General features: G+C 43.7%; 1 pseudogene; it reads left to right on the top strand.

Moving 5' to 3' along the window:
- The first annotated feature begins 20,333 nt into the window (after nucleotides 1-20,333).
- LOC147378188 (aldo-keto reductase family 1 member B1 pseudogene) lies at nucleotides 20,334-21,354 on the top strand (annotated as a pseudogene).
- The last annotated feature ends 2,039 nt before the right edge of the window (nucleotides 21,355-23,393 follow it).

Below are 23,393 nucleotides of genomic sequence, written 5' to 3' on the forward strand. Positions count from 1 at the left end.
AGCAACTATACTCCAATTAAAAAAAAATAGAGTAAATCTCAAAAGTTTTCATCACAATAAAAAAAATTCTGTAACTATATATGGTGACAGATGTTAACTAGAAGTATTATAATAATCATTTGGAAATATATACAAATACTGGATCATTATATCATACACCTGAAACTAACATAATGTTATATGTCAATGATACTTCAATAAAAAGCATTAGAAAATAATACAGGAAAACACTTTTATGGTTTAGGGATAGGAAAGACTTTTAAACAAAACTCAAACTTGAAGAAAAGATTTACAGGAATAAACTGGTAAATTTGAAATTATAACAAACAACTTTGACATGTCAAAAGAAAACACAAAGCTAAAAGATAAGTAATAAAATGAAAAAGCATATTGGCAACAGATATAATAAAGATTTAACATAGAAAATATATGAAGGACTGACTACCACAAACCAAGAAGAAAAAGAGCACCATTTGATAGAAAAATGAGCATTGGATACAAACAAGCAATTATAAAATAGAGGGTACAAATGGCTAGTAATTACATTAAGAGGACCAACCTCACTGGTAATCAGGGAAATGCAAATAAAAATGATGGTGAGAAAAATTTTCAGCCATTGTATTGGTTAAAATTGAAGCTGGACAGTATAAATTGTTGATGAGAGCAGGTGTAAAGAAATGTGTTCTTTGTGTACTGATATAGGAAACATATCTGATATAGGATGCTTCACTCGTGGATCAGATGGTAAAGAACTCACCTGCAATATGGAAAACTGGGTTCAATCTCTGGGTCGGGAAGATCCCCTGGAGAAGGGTATGGCAACCCACTCCAGTGTTCTTGCCTGGAGAATCCCCATGGAAAGAGGAGCCTGGCAGGCTACAGTCCATGGGGTTGCAAAGAGTCGGACACGACTGAAGTACCTTAGCAGCAGCAGCAGCAGCAGCAAAAAGCTTTTATGTGGGTTATGTGTGCTGTGCTGTGCTAAGTCACTTTAGTCATGTCTGACTCTTTGCGACCCTATGGACTGTAACCCTCCAGGCTCCTCTGTCCACGGGGTTCTCCCGGCAAGAATACTAGAGTGGGTGGCTGTGCCCTCCTCCAGGAGATCTTCCTGACCCAGGGATTGAACTCGTGTCTCTCTTGTCTCTTGCATTGGCAGGCAATTTTTTTACCACTAGTGCCCCCTGGGAAGCTCTTATGTGGGTTATATCTACTAATATTTACAGCACTGGAAATGATAAGGCTGAGAAAGTTTTAAAATACTTATCAATTCATAAAAATAAGCCCATTTGATGTTAACATAGTATTTATAATAATATAAGCAACATTTAAATGAAAAATGGATGTATTTTCCAAAGCAAAAAAAAAATGTAGTGAGAAGAGTGGTATTGCTTTATATTACATTTTTTCCCCAAATCTCTTCAAATTCTGGCTTACTAGAAGACAGCTGGATTCTTATACCTGCTTCTGCATTCAGACTATTGCACTTTCATATATAATATAGTTTCTTGAAAACTCCACTGTAGACTTGTGAGAAAGTAAGAGTGGAAAAAGGCAAATAAATTCTTAGTGTGATTATGAAAGACTTTGACCTTAGGGACCTCCAGAAATGGTCTCAGGAACTTTGTCCCCAGACCACATTTTGAGAACCAGTCAAGTAGATCCATATAGACTTATTTTTAACAGTATTTTTAATTTACTGTTTTAGCTTGGTTTCCACCAAACAGCTGAAGCAAATGATTACATTTAGGTACTTTACTGTGGGAAGTGATTTCTGGGATTAGGAGTTGGGGGACTGAGAAGAATGAAATGCGGAAGCAGGAAAGCCAATACGGGGGTGTGTTATTAAGTTGATGATTTCTGTTGGCAACTAAGGCTCGGGTGAATCGGGGACTCCCTGAGAAACCAAGTAGGATATACTATAAAATCATTGTGTGCCGAAGGTCTGAAAGTATGGATTATTGATCCATTGGCTCCCATCTCCCGTTGGTCAAGGATTGCCCAAGGGAGGGTTAACCAGTGCACTAGAACACCCGGGGCTGAAGCCATGTGAAGTGCAGCTGAGGCGAAGGTGTCAGGCTACACCTGGGAGCTCCTGGTTGCCACAGCAACTATTACACAGAAGGCTGGCCAAGACAATGTGAGATGAGGCCTCAAAACCTCAAACATATTCAACACATTGTATGGGAAAACCAGGTTGCAGAAGAATACATACAGCAAGATACCATTTATGGAAATAACAAAACCACCAAAACAATAGTATATATTTTCTGGGCATAAAATAAATTCTTTTAAATGGATTTATATAAATATGTGTGTAGGTGCATATGTATATAAGCACGTGTCATGTATATACATACAAGATTACTACTAAAAAAGTATTGGATTTTTATATACCTACTTCAGAGGAAAGAGATCTAGACTGGAGATGGGGTTGTCTCAGAGTTTTTTTCTGTAATTTTCTAACCTTTCTTTATCTCCCAAGCCTTAAAAACAGAGGATTAAAAAGAAATTTGCTGAAGTTAATGGACAGAATGTGTTTGTTTGCCCCCTCTCTTCCTGTGGGACAAGGAAGCAAAGGGAGCAAGCCAAGCCAAGCCAAGGGGCTCTGAGAGAATAACTTGTGGAGTCTGGGGTGTGTACAAGGAGAGAATGGTGTATGTCCCTTTTAGCTGAATGATCATCCCCACAGAGAACCAGGGTGACTGACCAATGAGAAATTTGAGGGAAGGCATGGCAAGGGTGGAGAAGGCAATGGCACCCCACTCCAGTACTCTTGCCTTGAAAATCCCATGGATGGAGGAGCCTGGTGGGCTGCAGTCCATGGGGTCGCTAAGAGTTGGACTCGACTGAGCGACTTCACTTTCACTTTTCACCGTCATGCATGGGAGAAGGAAATGGCAATCCACTCCGGTGTTCTTGCCTGGAGAATCCCATGGACGGGGGAGCCTAGTGGGCTGCCATCTATGGGGTCGTACAGAGTCGGACACGACTGAAGTGACTTCCCTTACCTGTCGGCAAGGGTGCCTGAAAGTTGGGGATGAAACCTGAGTAGACTCTTGCTTCCTTTGTGGAGAATTCTTAAGGTGGAGATCTGCCTTGGAGCAGCCGTGATGGTGAGCAGGGAGGGCCAGTGCTGGGAAGCTGTACTTTCACTCTTGGGCAAGGCAAAGATTTGCTGTTTCTCAGGAGCTAAATGGAGCTCCCAGAAGCCAGGCTAAGCTGCCCTCAAAAAAGCCCACTTGTGAATATGGCCTGCTGGGGGAAGGGGTTCCCCAGGAAAAGGCTGTGAGCATGAACCAAAGATCAGTCATCGAGCACATCATTCATGTTGATGAACTTCTTATGGAGGACAAACATCCCCTGGGTGTTTTGAGGAGGTGATTCCTCCAAACCCACTTGGAAAGTGACAGTGTTAGTCACGTGGTTGTGTCTGACTCTTTGTGATCCCCATGGACTATAGCACCAGGCTCCTTTGTCCATGGAATTCTCCAGGTAATAATACCAGAGTGGCTAGCCTTTTCCTTCTCCAAGGGATCTTTCTGACCCAGGGATCGAACCTGGGTCTCCTGCATTGCAGGCAGAGTCTTTACCATCTGAGCCACCAGGGTAGTCCAATTGATTTGGGGGACAAATCACCCACCACCACTCCTCTAAGCCTGGCCCCTCTTTCTCACCTCCTTCTTCCTGACCTTGAACCTGGGAGTCAGGCTCCGGAAGGGAGGGAGGTAGAGAAGATGTGAGAGAGCAGGCCTATCCTTCCCTCTGCACCACAGGGGTGGTTTGAGCTGGCGGAGAGAAGAAGCTGACACCAGACTGAGTCCTGATGCAGACAAGGCTGCACTTTCGTTCTTAAAAATACTACTCCAGTTCTGGAAGCTCAGTGTGACGGAAAAGCTGTGGGTCTTGGAAAAGTGCGCTGACAGGGCAGAGCTGAAAATATAGCACTGGGAGAAAAAATAGAGCTGTTTTTCTCTGTGCCCACTGAGTTCTGCCCATTCAGTAAATCAGATATTCTTATTTGCACTTATTTGAAAAAAGTACATATATATGGTCAATGCTGAAGCAACTATGTCCGAATGTTACCTGTGATTAGCAGACTGCATGTTACCTGTCAACCTCTGTGTTTCCTGTTGTTTAGTTGCTAAGTTGTGTCCCACTCTTTTGCAAACCCATGGACTGTAGCCCACAAGGCTCCTCTGTCCATAGGATTTCTCAGGCAAGAATACTGGAGTGGGTTGCCATTTCCTTCTCCAGGGAGTCTTCCGGGCCCAAGGATTGAACCTTCATCTCCTGCATTGGCAGGCAGATTCTTTACCACTGAGACACCAGGGAAGCCCTGGTGTTTCTGTGTTTCTTACAGAACCCAATTTTGCTCTGGTATCACCCAGCTCTGAAGTCACATGGACCAGGAGAGCTGGTTGGTCTGAGCCAAGGAGGCAATATCATTCCCTAAGTATGTTCTGGAAATTAGTGGGGACTTTTATTTTGGGCAGGAGGGCCCTGCTGTAGGTATTGAATGAGAGGGGTCTAGGAATGCCAAATATCTTACAGGGTATGGGACAGTGCTTGAGAGAAGGGCCCCATATTCCATATGATGTTTTGATGTCCCATGAGACATTACTGCACAATGCACTCATCTCACACGTGAGTAAAATAATGCTCAAAATTCTCCAAGCCAGGCTTTAGCAATATGTGAACTGTGAACTTCCAGATGTTCAAGCTGGTTTTAGAAAGGGCAGAGGAACCAGAGATCAAATTGCCAACATCTGCTGGATCATGGAAAAAGCAAGAGAGTTCCAGAAAAACATCTATTTCTGCTTGATTGACTATGCCAAAGCCTTTGACTGTGAGGATCACAATTAATTGTGGAAGATTCTGAAAGAGCTGGGAACACCAGACCACCTGACCTGCCTCCTGAGAAACCTGTATGCAGGTCAGGAAGCAACAGTTAGAACTGGACATGGAACGACAGACTGGTTCCAAATAGGAAAAGGAGTATGTCAAGGCTGTTTATTGTCACCCTGCTTATTTAACTTATATGCAGAGTACATCATGAGAAACGCTGGGCTGGAAGAAACACAAGCTGGAATCAAGATTGCCGGAAGAAATATCAATAACCTCAGATATGCAGATGACACCACGCTTATGGCAGAAAGTGAAGAGCAACTAAAAAGCCTCTTGATGAAAGTGAAAGAGGAGAGTGAAAAAGTTGGCTTAAAGCTCAACATTCAGAAAAGTAAGATCATGGCATCTGGTCCCATCACTTCATGGCAGATAGATGGGGAAACAGTGGAAATAGTGTCAGACTATTTTTATGGGCTCCAAAATCACTGCAGATGATGATTGCAGCCATGAAATTAAAAGACGCTTACTCTTTGGAAGGAAATTTATGACCAACCTGGATAGCATATTCAAAAGCAGAGACATTACTTTGCCAACAAAGGTCCGTCTAGTCAAAGCTATGGTTTTTTCCAGTGGTCATGTATGGATGTGAGAGTTGGACTGTGAAGAAAGCTGAGCACCAAAGAATTGATGCTTTTGAACTGTAGTGTTGGAGAGTACTCTTGAGAGTCCCTTGGACTGCAAGGAGGTTCAACCAGTCCATCCTAAAGGAGATCAGTCCTGGGTGTTCATTGGAAGGACTGATGCTGAAGCTGAAACTCCAATACTTTGGCCACCTCATGCAAAGAGTTGACTCATTGGAAAAGACCCTGATGCTGGGAGGGATTGGGGGCAGGAGGAGAAGGGGATGACTGAGGATGAGATGGCTGGATGGCATCACTGACTCGATGGACGTAAGTTTGAGTGAACTCTGGGAGTTGGTGATGGACAGGGAGACCTGGTGTGCTACGATTCATGGGGTCACAAAGAGTTGGACACGACTGAGCAACTGAAGTGAACTGAACTGAACTGAGACAATGATGGGAGAAGGCAATGGCAACCCACTCTAGTACTCTTACCTGGAAAATCCCATGGATGGAGAAGCCTGGTAGGCTGCAGTCCATGGGGTCATGAAGAGTTGGACATGACTGAGAGACTTCACTTTCACTTTTCACTTTCCTTCATTGAAGAAGGAAATGACAACCCACTCCAGTGTTCTTGCCTGGAGAATCCCAGGAACGGAGGAGCCTGGTGGGCTGCCGTCTATGGGGTCGCACAGAGTTGGACACGACTGAAATGATTTAGCAGCAGCAGGAGAGACATTGATGCAGGTGAAAAACCCATTTCTAAGACTGAAACTTCATCCATTTGACATAAACATACTCTAGATATCTCTTTGCACGTTTTTTAAATTAATTTTTGTTGGAGTATAGTTCCTTTACAATGTTATGTTAGTTTCTGCTGTATTGCAAAGTGAATCAGTGATACATATACACGTACCCCCTCTTTTTGGATTTCCTTCCCATTTAGGTCACCACAGAGCACTGAGTAGAATTCCCTGTGCTATACAGTAGGTTCTCATTAGTTATCTATTTTATACATAGAAATGTGTATATGTCAATCCTGATCTCCCATTTCATCCCCCCTCCCTGGTTTGTGCATGTTTTTTAACATAACCTGACTTTCCTAGGAATGTAACTATTGTATAAATCAAGGAATGACTGCATTGTAGTTTGTTGAAAGGTTATCAAGAGTTGTTCACCATGTTAGAAAATCGTGCTGTAAATGGCAGTGGCCTTGTGCTAGTTGAGTCATCTTCTGCATCTGTCTGCAGCCTTGGCATTTCCATGTGTAGCTGCCAGCATCTCACTGCTTTATTACAACCTACTTGATAAAACTGCTGCCTGTGTCTTTGCTTAGTAAGAGACATATTCAGTTCAGTTCAGTTCAGTCATTTAGTCGTGTCCGACTCTTTGCGACCCCATGAATCGCAGCACGCCAGGCCTCCCTGTCCATCACCAACTCCCGGAGTCCACTCAGACTCACATCCATTGAGTCAGTGATGCCATCCAGCCATCTCATCCTCTGTTGTCCCCTTCTCCTCCTGCCCCCAATCCCTCCCAGCATCAGAGTCTTTTCCAGTGAGTCAACTCTTCGCATGAGGTGGCCAAAGTACTGAAGTTTCAGCTTGAGCATCATTCCTTCCAAAGAAATCCCAGGGCTGATTTAATTTGTTGTAAATTATTAATGTCTTCTTTACAAGTAACATTTTGAATCTCTTTAAAAATACATATTTAGGGGGAGTTCCCTGGTGGCCTAGTGGTTAGGTTTCTGGGCTTTCACTGCTGTCCTGGGTTCAATCCTTGGTTAGAGACTTGAGATCCTACAAGTAGGGTGGTGCAGCAAAATATATCTATATATTACATATATAATATATATACACACATACAGGTACATATAAAAATTGTTATCTACAATTTTTGTTTCTGGATTGAAGAACATTTGTTAAAGAATGACTGTTTTCACAAGGGCTAGTTGAGTCTAAGATGTTTTGCTTATTTATTTTTGGCTGTGCTGGGTCTTCACTGCTACTTGGACTTCAGTTGCGGTGAGTGGGGGCTACTCTCCAGTTGCAGTGAGCAGGCTTCTCATTGCCATGCCTTCTCTAGCTGCAGAGCACGGGCTCTAGGGTGCACAGGCTTCAGTAGTTGTGGCATGTGGGCTCAGTAGCTTCAGCTCCTGGACTCTAGAGCACAGGCTTAGCAGTGGTAGCACATGAGCTTAGTCGCTCCGAGGCAGGTGGGATCTTCCCAGACCAAGGATCGAGCCCATGTCTCCTGCATTGGCAGGCGGATTCTTTTTCACTGAGCCACGAGGGAGGCCCAAGTCTAAGATGTTTGAGGTGGTCTCTTTTCCTTACTAGTGACATGGAACACTTTGTTATCATGGGCCCCCAGAGCTTTGGCCAAAAGCTATACAAGTTGAAGGAAAGGCCTTCAGTCAAAGAGTGGAGAGGAGCTGATGAAGAATTCATATGTAAAGAAGTTGATGGAGGACACTAACAAGCTGGTCAGCAGCACATTTGATGAAATGAACTTCTTGGTCAACAGTACATTTGATCAAATGAGACATCTTATGAATATCCTTTGATCAAAGTGATTTCCTATTGTACAACCCTCAAATCCTTGAATGCTCTGAATTTTGTATGACCACTAGGACTCTGGGTGAAGGAGCTTAGATAGTTTCACCCGAAGAATTTGTATCACATATATACAAAAGGTATTCAATATATAAAAAACCAAGCCAAACTAGTGGCTAGTTTGGGTGTGGACATGTGGCGTAATTTGGCCAGTGAGATATATGGGTACATCTGCTAAGGGACTTTAATGAAAGGAAGAGATAGCATCTATTCTACCTTGGGGAATTGTTTTCTTTTATCATATGCCTGGCTCTTAAGAACAGGAAGTCTGAGAACTAAGTCTACACACTTAGTAGAGTAGGATAGAAAGGATCTGGTCTTTGGTAATATAGTTGTGCCATTAAGTAGCCAAGTCGAGGGCCACCTCTCATTTGCATTTAAACTCCCAGTAAATCTGCTGATATGATGTGAGACTATGACTAAGTCATTGCCATTTCTTTCGTTGATAATATTTGCCTTCTCAGACAAAATAGAACAAACTAAACCAAAATCTCCTTCAAAGGAAAAAAATAATACACATGACAGAAAAACCAAACACTACAAAATGTTTATAATGAAAAATCAGTCCTTTTTTACCTGTCTCCCTGCTCCTCCCACCAGCCTGTTCACCACTTTCCCAGAGACAATGAATGTCACCATTTCTTGTACATTCTTCTAGAAATATTCTATGCATATACAAATATATATGCTCACACACCTACTTCCTTTTCAAATGCATCATCATATGTTGTAAATTCTTCCCTTTTCCCTTTTCCCCCTGCTATGTGATTATAGAATTAGGACAGCAATTATCTTTGATATTTCCTTACTTGAAGGCTAATTAGAGAAGTCATCTTCTTGGCATAGTAAAGTGGAAAACTTTGTAAATAGTTTTTTTCAACCCATTTGACTTTTATTTTCTTATGCTGTCATTTTACTTTCAAAATTTCAGGGTGTAATGCTCTTTATAGAAATAAAGTTCAGGGGCTTCCCTGGTGGCTCAGTGGTAAAGAATCTGCCTGTCAGTGCAGGAGACATGGGTTCAATCCCTGATGCAAGAAGATCCCACATGCTGCTGGGCAACTAAGCCTGTGTACTACAACTACTGAGTCAGTGCTCTAGATCCCAGGAGCCAAAACCACTGAGCCCATGCACCACATCTACTGAAGCCCACACACCCTAGAGCCTGTGCTCTGCAGCAAGAGACGCCTCCACAATGAGAAGCTCACATACTGCAACTAGAGAGTAGCCCCAGTTTGCCACAACTAGAGAAAAAGTGTGCATAGAAACAAAGAGCCAGCACAGCCGAAGAAAGAAAGAAAGAAAAGTTCAGATCTTTTAAGAAAATAAAGTTTCTTTTTTTTTTCTAATTTTATTTTATTTTTAAACTTTACATAATTGTATTAATCTAATACTACTACTACTAATACAATTATGTAAAGTTTAAAAATAAAATAAAATTAGAAAAAAAAAGAAAAGAAAAGAAAGTTTCTTGGAAGAGGGGAAATTGCCAATGCTGTTGCTGGGAGGGCAAGGCAACCTGGAACCAACATCCTCCTGTGTCTGCCTCCACCCTAATCTGAGGCATCCAGAGGGTCTGTGGAGGTGGGGCCGGGGCTGGTGGCAATGGTGCGAGCCCTGGCTATAGAGCTGCTTCACCCCTCAGAGCCTCAGTTTCTTCCTCTATAGATCTCCATGGCCTCCTGCCTCCCTCCACTATTCTTCCATTTTAAATAAAGTCAAACAAAATGTGGGAGGGAAGGGATAAATCAGGGGCTTGGGATGAACACACATGCACACTACCATATAAAAGATAGATAACCAACAAGGACCTACTGCATAGCACAAGGAACTCCGCTCAGTATTCTGGGGTAACCTATCCAGTACTTTGGCCACCTCATGCAAAGAGTTGACTCATTGGAAAAGACTCTGATGCTGGGAGGGATTGGGGGCAGGAGGAGAAGGGGACGACAGAGGATGAGATGGCTGGATGGCATCACCGACTCGATGGACGTGAGTTTAAGTGGACTCCAGGAGTTGGTGATGGACAGGGAGGCCTGGCGTGCTGCGATTCATGGGGTCACAAAGAGTCGGACACGACTGAGCGACTGACCTGAACTGAACTGATATGAGAAAAGAATCTTGGAAAGAATGAATTACACATGTGTGTATAACTGAGTCACTCTGGGTACACCTGAAACTAACACAATACGTAAATCAACTGTACTCCAATAAAACGGGTACTCCAGTGGGTCTTTGTTGCTGTGCCCGGGCTTTCTCTACTTGTGGGCTACTCTGTTGCAGTGTGTGGGCTTCTCACTGTGGTGGTTTCTCTTGTGGAGCATGGGCTATAGGTGCATGGGCTTCAGTAATTGTGACCTGTAGGCATTAGAGAGCAGGATCAGTAGTTGCGGCGCACAGGGTTAGTTGTGGAATCTTCCAGGACCAAAGATCAAACCTGTGTCTCCTGCATGGACAGGTGGATTCTTATCCCCTATACCACCAGGGAAATCCTGCCCATTTTAAAATCAGGTTGTTTGGGGGTGTTTTTGCTGTTAAGTTTTATGAGTTCTTTATATAATTTTCATATTAGCCCCTTATCAGATACATGGTTTGCAAATATTTTATCCAAATCTGGTTGCTTTTTCTTTTTGTCAACCATGTCCTTTACTGTTAGAAATTTTTAACTTTGATGTGATCTCACTTGTATATATATACATTTTTTTTTTGCCTGTGCTTTTGTTGCCAAATCCAAGAAATCACTGCCAAATCTAATCTAGAATTTTTCCCTGTGTTTTTCTTTTAAGAATTTTGCAGTTTTAGGTCTTAAAGTTAGATGTTTAAACCATTTTGAATTAATTTTTCTATCAATATATGGCACAAGGTAAGGGTCTAACTTCATTCTTTTTCATGAGGATATTCAGTTTTCCCAACACCATTTATTGAAGAGATTCTCCTTTCCCCACTGTGTGGTTTTGACACCCTAGTTGAAGATGATTTGTCCATATATGCAAGAGTTTATCTCTGGGCTCTTTATTTTGTTCCATTGGTCTACATGTCTCTCCTTATGACAGTACCATCAGTTCAGTTCAGTTCAGTCTCTCAGTCGTGTCTGACTCTTTGTGACCCCATGAATCGCAGCACGCCAGGCCTCCCTGTCCATCACCAACTCCCGGAGTTCAACTCAGACTCACGTCCATCGAGTCAGTGATGCCATCCAGCCATCTCATCCTCTGTCGTCCCCTTCTCCTCCTGCCCCCAATCCCTCCCAGCATCAGAGTCTTTTCCAATGAGTCAACTCTTCTCATGAGGTGGCCAAAGTACTGGGCCAAAGTACTGGCGTTTCAGCTTTAGCATCATTCCTTCCAAAGAAATCCCAGGGCTGATCTCCTTCAGAATGGACTGGCTGGATCTCCTTGCAGTCCAAGGGATTCTTAAGAGTCTTCTCCAACACCACAGTTCAAAAGCATCAATTCTTCGGCGCTCAGCCTTCTTCACAGTCCAACTCTCACATCCATACATGACCACAGGAAAAACCATAGCCTTGACTAGACGGACCTTTGTTGGCAAAGTAATGTCTCTGCTTTTCAATATGCTATCTAGGTTGGACATAACTTTCCTTCCAAGGAGTAAGCGTCTTTTCATTTCATGGTTGCAGTCACCATCTGCAGTGATTTTGGAGCCCAGAAAAATAAAGTCTGACACTGTTTCCACTGTTTCCCCATCTCTTTGCCATGAAGTGATGGGACCGGATGCCATGATCTTCATTTTCTGAATGTTGAGCTTTAAGCCAACTTTTTCACTCTCCTCTTTCACTTTCTTCAAGAGGCTTTTTAGTTCCTCTTCACTTTCTGCCATAAAGGTGGTGTCATCTGCGTATCTGAGGTTATTGATATTTCTCCCGGCAATCTTGATTCCAGCTTGTGTTTGTTCCAGCCCAGCGTTTCTCATGATGTACTCTGCATATAAGTTAAATAAGCAGGGTGACAATATACAGCCTTGATGTACTCCTTTTCCTATTTGGAACCAGTCTGTTGTTCCATGTCCGGTTCTAACTGTTGCTTCCTGACCTGCATACAGGTTTCTCAAGAGGATGGTCAGGTGGTCTGGTATTTCCATCTCTTTTAGAATTATCCACAGTTTATTGTGATCCACACAGTCAAAGGCTTTGGCATAGTCAATCAAGCAGAAATAGATGTTTTTCTGGAACTCTCTTGCTTTTTCAATGATCCAGCGGATGTTGGCAATTTGATCTCTGGTTCCTCTGCCTTTTCTAAAACCAGCTTGAACATCTGGAAGTTCACGGTTAACATACTGCTGAAGCCTGGCTTGGAGAATTTTGAGCATCATTTTACTAGCATGTGAGATGAGTGCAATTGTGTGGTAGTTTGAGCATTCTTTGGCATTGCCTTTCTTTGCGATCGGAATGAAAACTGACCTTTTCCAGTCCGGTGGCCACTGCTGAGTTTTCCAAATTTGCTGGCATATTGAGTGCAGCAGTTTCACAGCATCATCTTTCACGATTTGAAATAGCTCAACTGGAATTCCATCACCTCCACTAGCTTTGCTCATAGTGATGCTGTCTAAGGCCCACCTGACTTCACATTCCAGGATGTCTGGCTCTAGGTGAGTGATCACACAATTGTGATTATCTGGGTCATAAGGATGTTTTTGGTACAGTTCTTCTGTGTATTCTTGCCACCTCTTCTTAATATCTTGTGCTTCTGTTAGGTCCATACCATTTCTGTCCTTTATCGAGCCCATCTTTGCATGAAATGTTCCCTTAGTATTTCTAATTTTCTTGAAGAGATCTCTAGTCTTTCCCATTCTGTTGTTTTCCTCTATTTCTTTGCATTGATCGCTGAGGAAGGCTTTCTTATCTCTTCTTGCTATTCTTTGGAACTCTGCATTCAGATGCTTATATCTTTCCTTTTCTCCTTTGCTTTTTGCTTCTCTTCTTTTCACAGCTATTTGTAAGGCCTCCCCAGACAGCCATTTTGCTTTTTTGCATTTTTTTTTCCATGGGAATGGTCTTGATCCCTGTCTCCTCTACAGTGTCACGAACCTCATTCCATAGTTCATCAGGCACTCTATCTATCAGATCTAGGCCCTTAAATCTATTTCTCACTTCCACTGTATAATCATAAGGGATTTGATTTAGGTCATACCTGAATGGTCTAGTGGTTTTCCCTACTTTCTTCAATTTAAGTCTGAATTTGGTAATAAGGAGTTCATGATCTGAGCCACAGTCAGTTCCTGGTCTTGTTTGTGTTGACTGTATAGAGCTTCTCCATCTTTGGCTGCAAAGAATATAATCAATCTGATTTCGGTGTTGACCATCTGGTGATGTGCATGTGTAGAGTCTTCTCTTGTGTTGTTGGAAGAGGGTGTTTGCTATGACCAGTGCATTTTCTTGGCAAAACTCTATTAGTCTTTGCCCTGCTTCATTCCATATTCCAAGGCCAAATGTGCCTGTTACTCCAGGTGTTTCTTGACTTCCTACTTTTGCATTCCAGTCCCCTATAATGAAAAGGATATCTTTTTTGGGTGTTAGTTCTAAAAGATCTCAGAGGTCTTCAAAGAACCGTTCGACTTCAGCTTCTTCAGCATTACTGGTTGGGGCATAGACTTGGATTACTGTGATATTGAATGGTTTGCCTTGGAAATGAACAGAGATCATTCTGTCATTTTTGAGATTGCATCCAAGTACTGCATTTCGGACTCTTTTGTTGACCATGATGGCTACTCCATTTCTTCTGAGGGATTCCTGCCCTCAGTAGTAGATATAATGGTCATCTGAGTTAAATTCACCCATTCCAGTCCATTTCAGTTCACTGATTCCTAGAATGTCGACATTCACTCTTGCCATCTCTTGTTTGACCACTTCCAATTTGCCTTGATTCATGGACCTGACATTCCAGGTTCCCATGCAATATTGCTCTTTACAGCATCGGACCTTGCTTCTATCACCAGTCACATCCATAGCTCGGTATTCTTTTTGCTTTGGCTCCATCCCTTCATTCTTTCTGGAGTTATTTCTCCACTGATCTCCAGTAGCATATTGGGCACCTACTGACCTGGGGAGTTCCTCTTTCAGTATCCTATCATTTTGCCTTTTCATACTGTTCATGGGGTTCTCAAGGCAAGAATACTGAAGTGGTTTGCCATTCCCTTCTCTAGTGGACCACATTCTGTCAGATCTCTCCACCATGACCTGCCCGTCTTGGGTTGCCCCGTGGGCATGGCTTAGTTTCATTGACAGTACCATACCATTTTGATTACTGTTGCTTTATAGTATAGGAAGTGTGAGGTCTCCAACTTTGTTCTTTTTCTGGATTGTTTTGACTTTTGGGTATCCCCTGAGATTCCATATGAATTTTAGGGTATTTTTTTCCCTGTTAAAAGTGTCATTGGGATTTTTGGTATGGGCATTGTAACAATATTGAGCCTTCTAATTCAGGAGAGAGTGTTCAGATATTTAGTCTAATCTTTCATATGTGGCTCTATGGGTGGTGTTGTGGGTCACTCGTCCTGCAGCGTGGGTGCCTGTGATGATGTGTTTTTGCTCAAAAGGAATCTTGGGGGGCAGTATGCAATGAGTCTGTATTCACAGAGCTGCCTGCAGCCTCCAGATGGTCGAAGAATGGGGCAAAGGGTGTGGGGACAGTATGTGGAGTGGCAGGAAATAACGCTGATAGTGGATGCCTGCCTCCCTACAATATGGCTTAGCCTCCCTGCTTGAAGATATTCCTACATTCCAGGAGCTGGTGAAGAGCAAGGATGTGCTGCTATCTGTCTGGGTCACCTCCTCTTCCTACTGCCCAGTGTTGTCCCCAGCACAGAGCAGAGTGCCTGAGATGTGGTAGGTGCCTGGTTACACAGATGGCCTGAGAGAGGGTAGCATAGCACCCGGTCAGCAAGTGATGGTCACGCCTCTCCCTCACCCTCCTCTGGAGGCCAACCTCTGAGGGAGAAAAGGACTTACTGGAGACAGGCAGGGGCGTGAAGTGCAGAGCCCCTGTGCTCATTTTTCTGCAGAACCCAGAGGTCTGGCCTGGGCTGCCCAAGGGCAGAGGAAGTAGTCACTAAATGGATATGAGACTAAAGCTTTTAATAGGATTGGACATCTGCTTGAGATGTCCTGCAGGGACAGAGTCTGACTGAAGACAAGGATGGAGAAAATAAAGCCTTTTTATGCTTTACCAGGGCTTCACTGGTGGATCAGATGGTAAAGAATCTGCCTGCAATGTGGGAGACCTAGGTTCAGTCTCTGGATTAGGAAGATCCCCTGGAGCAGGGAATGGCTACCCACTCCAGTATTCTTGCCTGGAGAATTCCATGGACAGAGGAACCTGTTAGGTTACAGTTCCCAGGGGTGCAAAGAGCTGGACACGATTGAGCACACCTTCCTCTTTAACATAATTTTTGCATGTGCTTTATAATGTCTATAATTTATTAATTCTGTAGTCCATATACAAAAAATAAATAATATGTGGAGGATTGTCCCTAATCATGTAAGCCTGGCTTTGCCTCCTGGAGAAAGGTAGGGAGTGCAGGGCCCCACCCTCTGGGAGAGAAGCACTTTCAAGGGAGGTGCAGGTGAGCATCTGGGATGCTGCAGAGTAGAGCTTCCCACCTGAGCCCCAGGTGCTGGGAGGCTCTGGTGGCAGAAATGTTGGCTTCCTCTAACCTTGGAGGAGGGGGCAAATCACCTCCACTTTCCCTTTGATCTCTATGTGCCTTCAGACGTGAAAGGTGGTGCATTGTCCAGAGACTTGAGGGTCTAGATGTGTGCATGGGTTGGGTTTACTTACAAGTCCTGGGACCTTGATAGGAACCATTTCCACGCATCAAGGGTGGAGGTGAGGAGACCCTCCATAGCACTGGGTGAGTGAGGCAGAGTCTTCACCACTCTGGAGGGGGGTGGTGGATATGGACTGATCTGGGGGCAGCAAAGGACAGCCAGGTAGCAGCCTCCCAAAGGGTCCTTGCCCAGGATGGAAAGTGAGTAGACAGCAGAAAAACTGGACATGTTTTGGAAATTACATCAGAGAAAGCAGAGATAACCAGAGGATTAGATCATGAAGCTAAGAAGCTTCAAGTGGGCTTGAAGAAGGCTTGAGGGGAAGTGACAGGTGGGTGGCTACTGAAGCACACAAAGTTTGTTCCCTGTGGGGAGGCTGGCAGTGGCTGAGATGTCATGCCGTGTATTGAGCTTTGAGTTTTCCTCCTTTATCAGTGTCCAAGAGAAATGCTGATGGTCCATTAGACCTGGACTGGGAAGACGAGCAACCACCCCCACTAACTCATCTTGTCTTCTTTTCTCTGTATACAAAGAGCTCTGGGTTCAGGAATAGAAAGGAACTTTGTCTTATTTTGACTTCTTGCTGAGAAGGTCCTGTATGGCTACCATTTTGAGCTATGAACTTTTTTGTGGCTTCACTGACTCTTTAGAAGAAGGTGTACTGTTACTGGTGTGGAAACTGAGGCTGGAGAAGTCAACATCTGCTCCTTGATGGTGAACCCCAGTCTGCTGAATTCCAAAGCTCCTCCCTGTACTTCTCAGTTCATGAGCATTTCCAAAGCATGGTGCCCAAGCCACTGGAGCTAAGTGAGAAGATTATGGGAGAATTTTTTTTTTCATTTATTACTAATAGTTTTACGGTTTTCCATTTAAGGTAGGTATTTTTGAACAGATGAAAGTATTTAATTAAAAGGTAGTTGAGGACTTCCCTGGTCATCCAGTGGTTAAGAATCTTCCCTGGTCTGGGAAGATTTCTCATGTTGTGGGGCAACTAAGCCTATGTGCCTCAACTACTGAGCCCATGCTCTAGACCCCATGTGCCACAACTACAAAAGCCCATGTGCCCTAGAGCCTGTGCTCTGCAAGAAGAGAAGCCACCACAATGAGAAGTCTGTGCACTGCATCAAGAGAGGAGCCCTCACTTATTGCAACTAGAGAAAGTCTGTGCATAGCAATGAATACCCAGTACAACCAAAACATTTTTATTTATTTTTTATTTATTTTTTTAATTGGAAGCCAATTACTTTACAATAGTGTAGTTGTTTTTGCCATGCACTGACATGAATCAGCCATGGTTGTACATGTGTTCCCCGTCCTGAATGCCCTCCCACCTCCCTCCCCATCCCATCCCTCAGGGTCATCCCAGTGCACCAGTCCTGAGCACCCTGTCTCATGCATTGAACCTGGACTGGAATCTGTTTCACATATGATAATATACATGTTTCAATGCTATTCTCTAAAATCATCCCACCCTCACCTTCTCCCACAGAGTCCAAAAGACTGTTCTATACACCTGTGTCTCTTTTGCTGTCTCTCATATAAGGTCATTGTTACCATCTTTCTAAATTCTATATGTATGCGTTAGTATACTGTATTGGTGTTTTTCTTTCTGACTTACATCACTGTGTATAATAGGCTCCAGTTTCATCCACCTCTTTAGAACTGATTCAAATGCATTCTTTTTAACGGCTGAGTAATACTCCATTGTGTACATGTACCACAGCTTTCTTATCCATTCGTCTGCTAATGGACATCTAGGTTCCTTCCATGTTCTGGCTATTATAAACAGTGCTGTGATGAACATTAGGGTATATGTGTCTCTTTCAATACTGGTTTCCTCGGTGTGTATGCCCAGCAGTGGGATTGCTGGGTTGTATGGCAGTTCTATTTCCAGTTTTTTAAGGAATCTCCACACTGTTCTCCATAGTGGCTGTACTAGTTTGCATTCCCACCAAAAGTGAAAGAGGATTCCCTTTTCTCTACACCCTCTCCAGCATTTATTGTTTGTAAACTTTTTGATAGCAGCCATTCTGACTGGCATGAGATGGTACCTCATTATGGTTAACCAAAACATCTTTAAAAGGGAGTTGATATAAACATTAAGTGAACAATAGTACACGTGCTATAAGGACATGCAAATATCAGGATACTTCTAGAAGAATCTTGCCCTGCTCTCCTGTCACCTTTCCTTTCCAGGACAATTGGCCTGGGGTTAGCCTGCCCCCATCATTTCAGGATTTATCCTCCAGTCACTGGATTTCCTTGTTCCTCTCTCAGCGAAGGGAGCTGTCATCACCTGGGAGTTGGGAGGGAGGTGGTCCATTAATGGAGGACATCTCCTAGCTACCCAGATCTGTTCTTTGACAGCCCAGCTAGGTCAGATGTTTGCTTCCCCCATGACAAAGATGACCTCAGAGATGGGAGGCTTTTCCCTGCCCCTCATCCCCATCCTTGGTCTGGGCTCTGAAAACACTGCAGAGAGATGATTCTGGACTGGGGGAGATGGTTACAGTTCCTGGACCAGACCTCACAGGGCTGAGGGTATGCAAAGATGCCTTATCACAGCAGGAAAAGAAACTGGTGGAGCAAGGACCATACCTATCCAAGATCATCACTGTAAAAACAACTTCTTTCATTTCCCCCATCTTATCTGCTCTTGTTCACATGTACATCTTTAAAGACTTTTAATTCATTACATACAATTTTGTATTCTGTTTACCCCCCAGCCCCAAGCCAACCATGTGCATGTGTGCTAAGTCACTTCAGTTGTGTCTGACTCTTTGCAACCCCATGGACTGTAGCCTGCCGGGCTCCTTTGTCCATGGGATTCTCCAGGCAGGAATACTGGAATGAGTTGCTCTGCCCTCCTCCAGGGGATCTTCCCAACTCTGGGATTGAATCTGTGCCTATCATCGTCTCCTGCATTGGCAAGCAGGTTCTTTACCACTAGTGCCACCTGGGAAGCCCCAGAGCAGACCTCACCCCAGCCCTTCACCATGCTGCTCTGTCATTTTGGGGATGACCATTGTGATCTTGTACAGGGCTCCCTCCAGCGGGTCTTCAATCATGGACTAAATCTCCCTGGATAACAACACTATGATGGCTCCAATGTTTCGTAATTATATAAAAGATTGCAAGGAACTGCTTTAACAAATGTTGCTTTTTAAATATTTTCAACCATTTTTTAGGATAATTATTTGCGGCCCCTTTTATTACTTCATCCTCAGCCCCTCTTGATTTTCCTTGCCTCTTTTCTGGAAATTTCCACCCCTTTCCCCCTCCCCAACAGCCCTCTCTCTTCTTCCTGCCTGTCCTGTCTCCTGCTCCCCTATCCACATGGCTCGATGAAAAAAAAAAAAAAAAACTGGGTATGGGTCAGAAGAGATGAATTCAAGGTAGGATTTGTCACTTTCTGGTTGTGTAACCCCCAGGAAAGTCACTTGATCTTCCTAGCTCTTGTTTTATTTCTATCTTTAAACATAAGAAAAACAGAGGCTGAGCACAGAGAAATTCTAGGGCAGTGAAAATATTCTGTCTTTACTCTGATGGTGGTAACAGGCATTATCTGTTTGTCCAAACCCATAAGATGTGCAATACCAAGACTACATCTTCATGTAAACCATGGACTTTGGATGATAATGATGTGTCAGTGTAGGTTCATCATTGGTAAGAAGCACACAACTCTGGTGGAGGATGTTGCTAATTGGGGAAGCTGTGTACATGTGGGGCAGGGGCACTTGAGAAACCTCTGTACCTTTCTCTCAATTTTACTGGGAACCTAAAACTGCTCTAAAAATTAAAGTCTTTAAAAAAATGTAAGAAAGGGGCTTCCCTGGTAGCTCAGTAGTAAAGAATCCACTGCCAGTGCTGGAACATGGGTTTGATCCCTGTCGCAGGAAGATCCCACATGCTACAGAGCAGCTAAGCCCCTGCACCACAACTATTGGGCCTGCATTCTAGAGCCTGTGCTCTGCAACGAGAGAAGCCACCACAGGGAGAAGCCTGTGCGCTGCAAATGGAGAGTAGCCCCCACTCACTGCAACTAGAGAAAAGCCTGCACAGCTTCCAAGATCCAGAGCAGCCAAAATGAGCAAGGAGATCAAACTAGTCAATCCTAAAGGAAATCAACCCTAAAGGACTGATCTTGAAGCTGAAGTGCCAGTACTTTGGCCACCTGATTCGAAGAACTGACTCATTAGAAAAGATCCTGATGCTAGGAAAGATTGAAGGCAGGAGGAGAAGAGATGACAGAAGACAAGATGATTGGATGGCATCACCAATTCAGCGGACATGAGTTTGAGAAAGCTCTGGAGATGGTGAAAGACATGGAAGCCTGATGTGCTGCAGTCCACGGGGTCGCAAAGAATCAGACATGACCGAGCACCTAAACAACAATAGCAAAATAAATAAAATTATTAAAAAAAATATGTACGATGGTCCTCTGATCCCAGTCAGTGGATCTCAGCAGTCATGGCCAACCACATTGTGCTCTACACTGGCACAAAGATGTCCATCTTTGGGCTGGGCACCTGGAAGTCCCTTCCAGGCAAAGTGACGGAGGCTATGAAGGTGGTGACTGACCTTAGGTACCATCACATTGACTGTGCCCACATGTACCAGAACGAGAACAAGATGGGGTTGGCCCTCCAGGCAAAGCTCCAGGAGAAGGTCATGAAGTGTGAGGACTTTTTCATTGTCAGCAAGCTGTGGTGCATATTTCACAAGGACCTGGTGAAAGGTGCCTGCCAGAAGCTAAAGCTGGACTACCTGGACCTCTACCTCATCCACTGGCCCACGGGCTTCAAGACTGGGAAAGACTCTTCCCATTGGATGAGGACTGCAATGTGATTCCCAGTGAGAAAGATTTCATGGATACCTGGACAGCCATGGAAGAGCTGGTGGATGAAGGGCTGGTGAAAGCTATTGGAGTCTCCAACTTTAACCATCTCCAAGTGGAGAAGATCTTAAACAAACCTGGCTTAAAATACAAGCCGGTGGTTAACCAGATCAAGTGCCACCCATACCTCACTCAGGAGAAGTTAATGCAGTATTGCAACTCCAAAGGCATTGCAGTGACTGCCTACAGTCCCCTAGGCTCTCCCAACAGGCCCTTGGGCCAAGCCCGAAGACCCTTCCATACTGGAGGATCCCAGGATCAAAGCCACTGCCCAGGTGCTAATCTGATTCCCCATGCAGAGGAACTTGATCGTGATCCCCAAGTTGGTGACACTTGAATGCATTGCTGAGAACTTCCAGATCTTTGACTTTGAACAGAACAAGGAGGATATGACCACCTTGCTCAGCTACAACAGGGACTGGAGGGCCTGTGCCTTGGTGAGCTGTGCCTCCCACAGGGATTATCCCTTTCACGAGGAGTTTTGAAGGAGTTTTGAAGTTGTGGGTGCCTGCCCTTGCCCAGGTGACCTGCTGTCTCCCACCTCACTCTTCTTGTGTGTAGTGTAATTTGGCCCATGTCCCTCAGTGGTGGGTCAGCGACTTCCAGACAAACCAGCAAGGGCTCAGCCAGCTTGGTGTTGGGTCCAAAGAGCAGAATCAGTAGATTAGAAGTCTGTATAGTTTTCCTTTGCCCTTCTTGTCCAGTTGGGGAACACATAACCCAAATGCTAATTTAGAAAAGAGTATTTGGGTTGCGTGTGCTGTGAAAGTGTTGCACTCAATATGCCAGCAAATTTGGAAAACTCAGCAGTGGCCACAGGACTGGAAAAGGTCAGTTTTCATTCCAATCCCAAAGAAAGGCAATGCTGAAGAATGCTCAAACTACCGCATAATTGCACTCATATCACATGCTAACAAAGTAATTCTCAAAATTCTCCAAGCCAGGCTTCAGCAATTCGTGAACCGTGAACTTCCAGATGTTCAAGCTGGTTTTAGAAAAGGCAGAGGAACCAGAGATCAAACTGCCAACATCTACTGGATCATGGAAAAAGCAAGAGAGTTCCAGAAAAACATCTATTTCTGCTTGATTGACTATGCCAAAGCCTTTGACTGTGTGGATCACAATAAATTGTGGAAAATTCTGAAAGAGCTGGGAATACCAGACCACCTGACCTGCCTCCTGAGAAATTTGTATGCAGGTCAAGACACTACAGTTAGAACTGGACATGGAACAACAGACTGGTTCCAAATAGGAAAAGGAGTACATCAAGGCTGTATATTGTCACCCTGCTTATTTAACTTACATGCAGAATACATCATGAGGAATTTTGGGATGGATGAAGCACAAGTTGGAATCAAGATTACCAGGAGAAATATCAATAACCTCAGATATGCAGATGACACCACCCTTATGGCAGAAAGAGAAAAAGAACTAAAGAGCCTCTTGATGAAAGTGAAAGAGGAGAGTGAAAAAGTTGGCTTAAAGCTCAACATTCAGAAAGCTAAGATCATGGCATTCGGTCCCATCACTTCATGGCAAGTAGATGGAGAAACAGTGGAAACAGTGGCTGACTTTATTTTTGGGAGCTCTAAAATCACTGCAGATGGTGACTGCAGCCATGAAATTAAAAGACGCTTACTCCTTGGAAGGAAAGTTATGACCAACCTAGACAGAACATTAAAAAGCAGAGACATTACTTTGCCAACAAAGGTCCGCCTCGTCAAGGCTGTGGTTTTTCCAGTAGTCATGTATGGATATGAGAGTTGGACTGTAAAAAAAGCTGAGTGCTGAAGAATTGATGCTTTTGAACTGTGGTGTTGGAGAAGACTCTTGAGAATCCCTTGAACTGCAAGGAGATCCAACCAGTCAATCCTAAAGGAGATCAGTCCTAAGTGTTCATTGGAAGGACTGATGTTGATGTTGAAGCTGAAACTTCAATTTTTGGCCACCTGATGTGAAGAGATGATTCATTTGAAAAGACCCTGATGCTGGGAAAGATTGAAGGCAGGAGGAGAAGGGGATGACAGAGGACGAGATGGTTGGATGGCATCACCAACTCAATGGACATGAGTTTGAGTAAACTCCGGGAGTTGGTGATGGACAGGGTGGCCTGGCATGCTGCGGTCCATGGGGTCACAAAAAGTCGGACATGACTGAGTGACTGAACTGAACTGAAATTGAATTTACAAAATCAGAACAGTGCCTCTAATAGCTGGGCCTTTATTGCTTGGAACTGTAATCCTTTCAGCTAGACTTTTCTTTGCCTTAAACAAAAAATGCGTTTATGAAAAATAATATTCAAGAAAAATAATACCATCCCCAAATATCTCCACAGCATTATTTCTATAAGTCAAAAAGTTTACTTTTAGAAATAAGCCAAAAACCCATTAATAGAAGACTACATAAATGAAGTGGTAAACATAAATAAAAAATATATAAATTGTTTCATATGCTGGCAGCTGTGCATTCACTAAAAACCGTAAGATGGAGCTGTGTGTACACAATATGGTGCAGGTGATTGTGAATTAGGGCTTTCCAGATGGCACTAGTGGCAAAGAATTCACCTGCCAATGCAGGAGATGCAAGAGATGAGGATTTGATCCTTGGGTTGGGGAGATCCCCTAGAGGAG

The sequence above is a fragment of the Bos grunniens genome, chromosome 2, assembly GCF_055505025.1.
Source record: "Bos grunniens cultivar Pamir isolate PY7600 chromosome 2, Bosgru_T2T1.0, whole genome shotgun sequence".
Classification (NCBI taxonomy): domain Eukaryota; kingdom Metazoa; phylum Chordata; class Mammalia; order Artiodactyla; family Bovidae; genus Bos; species Bos grunniens.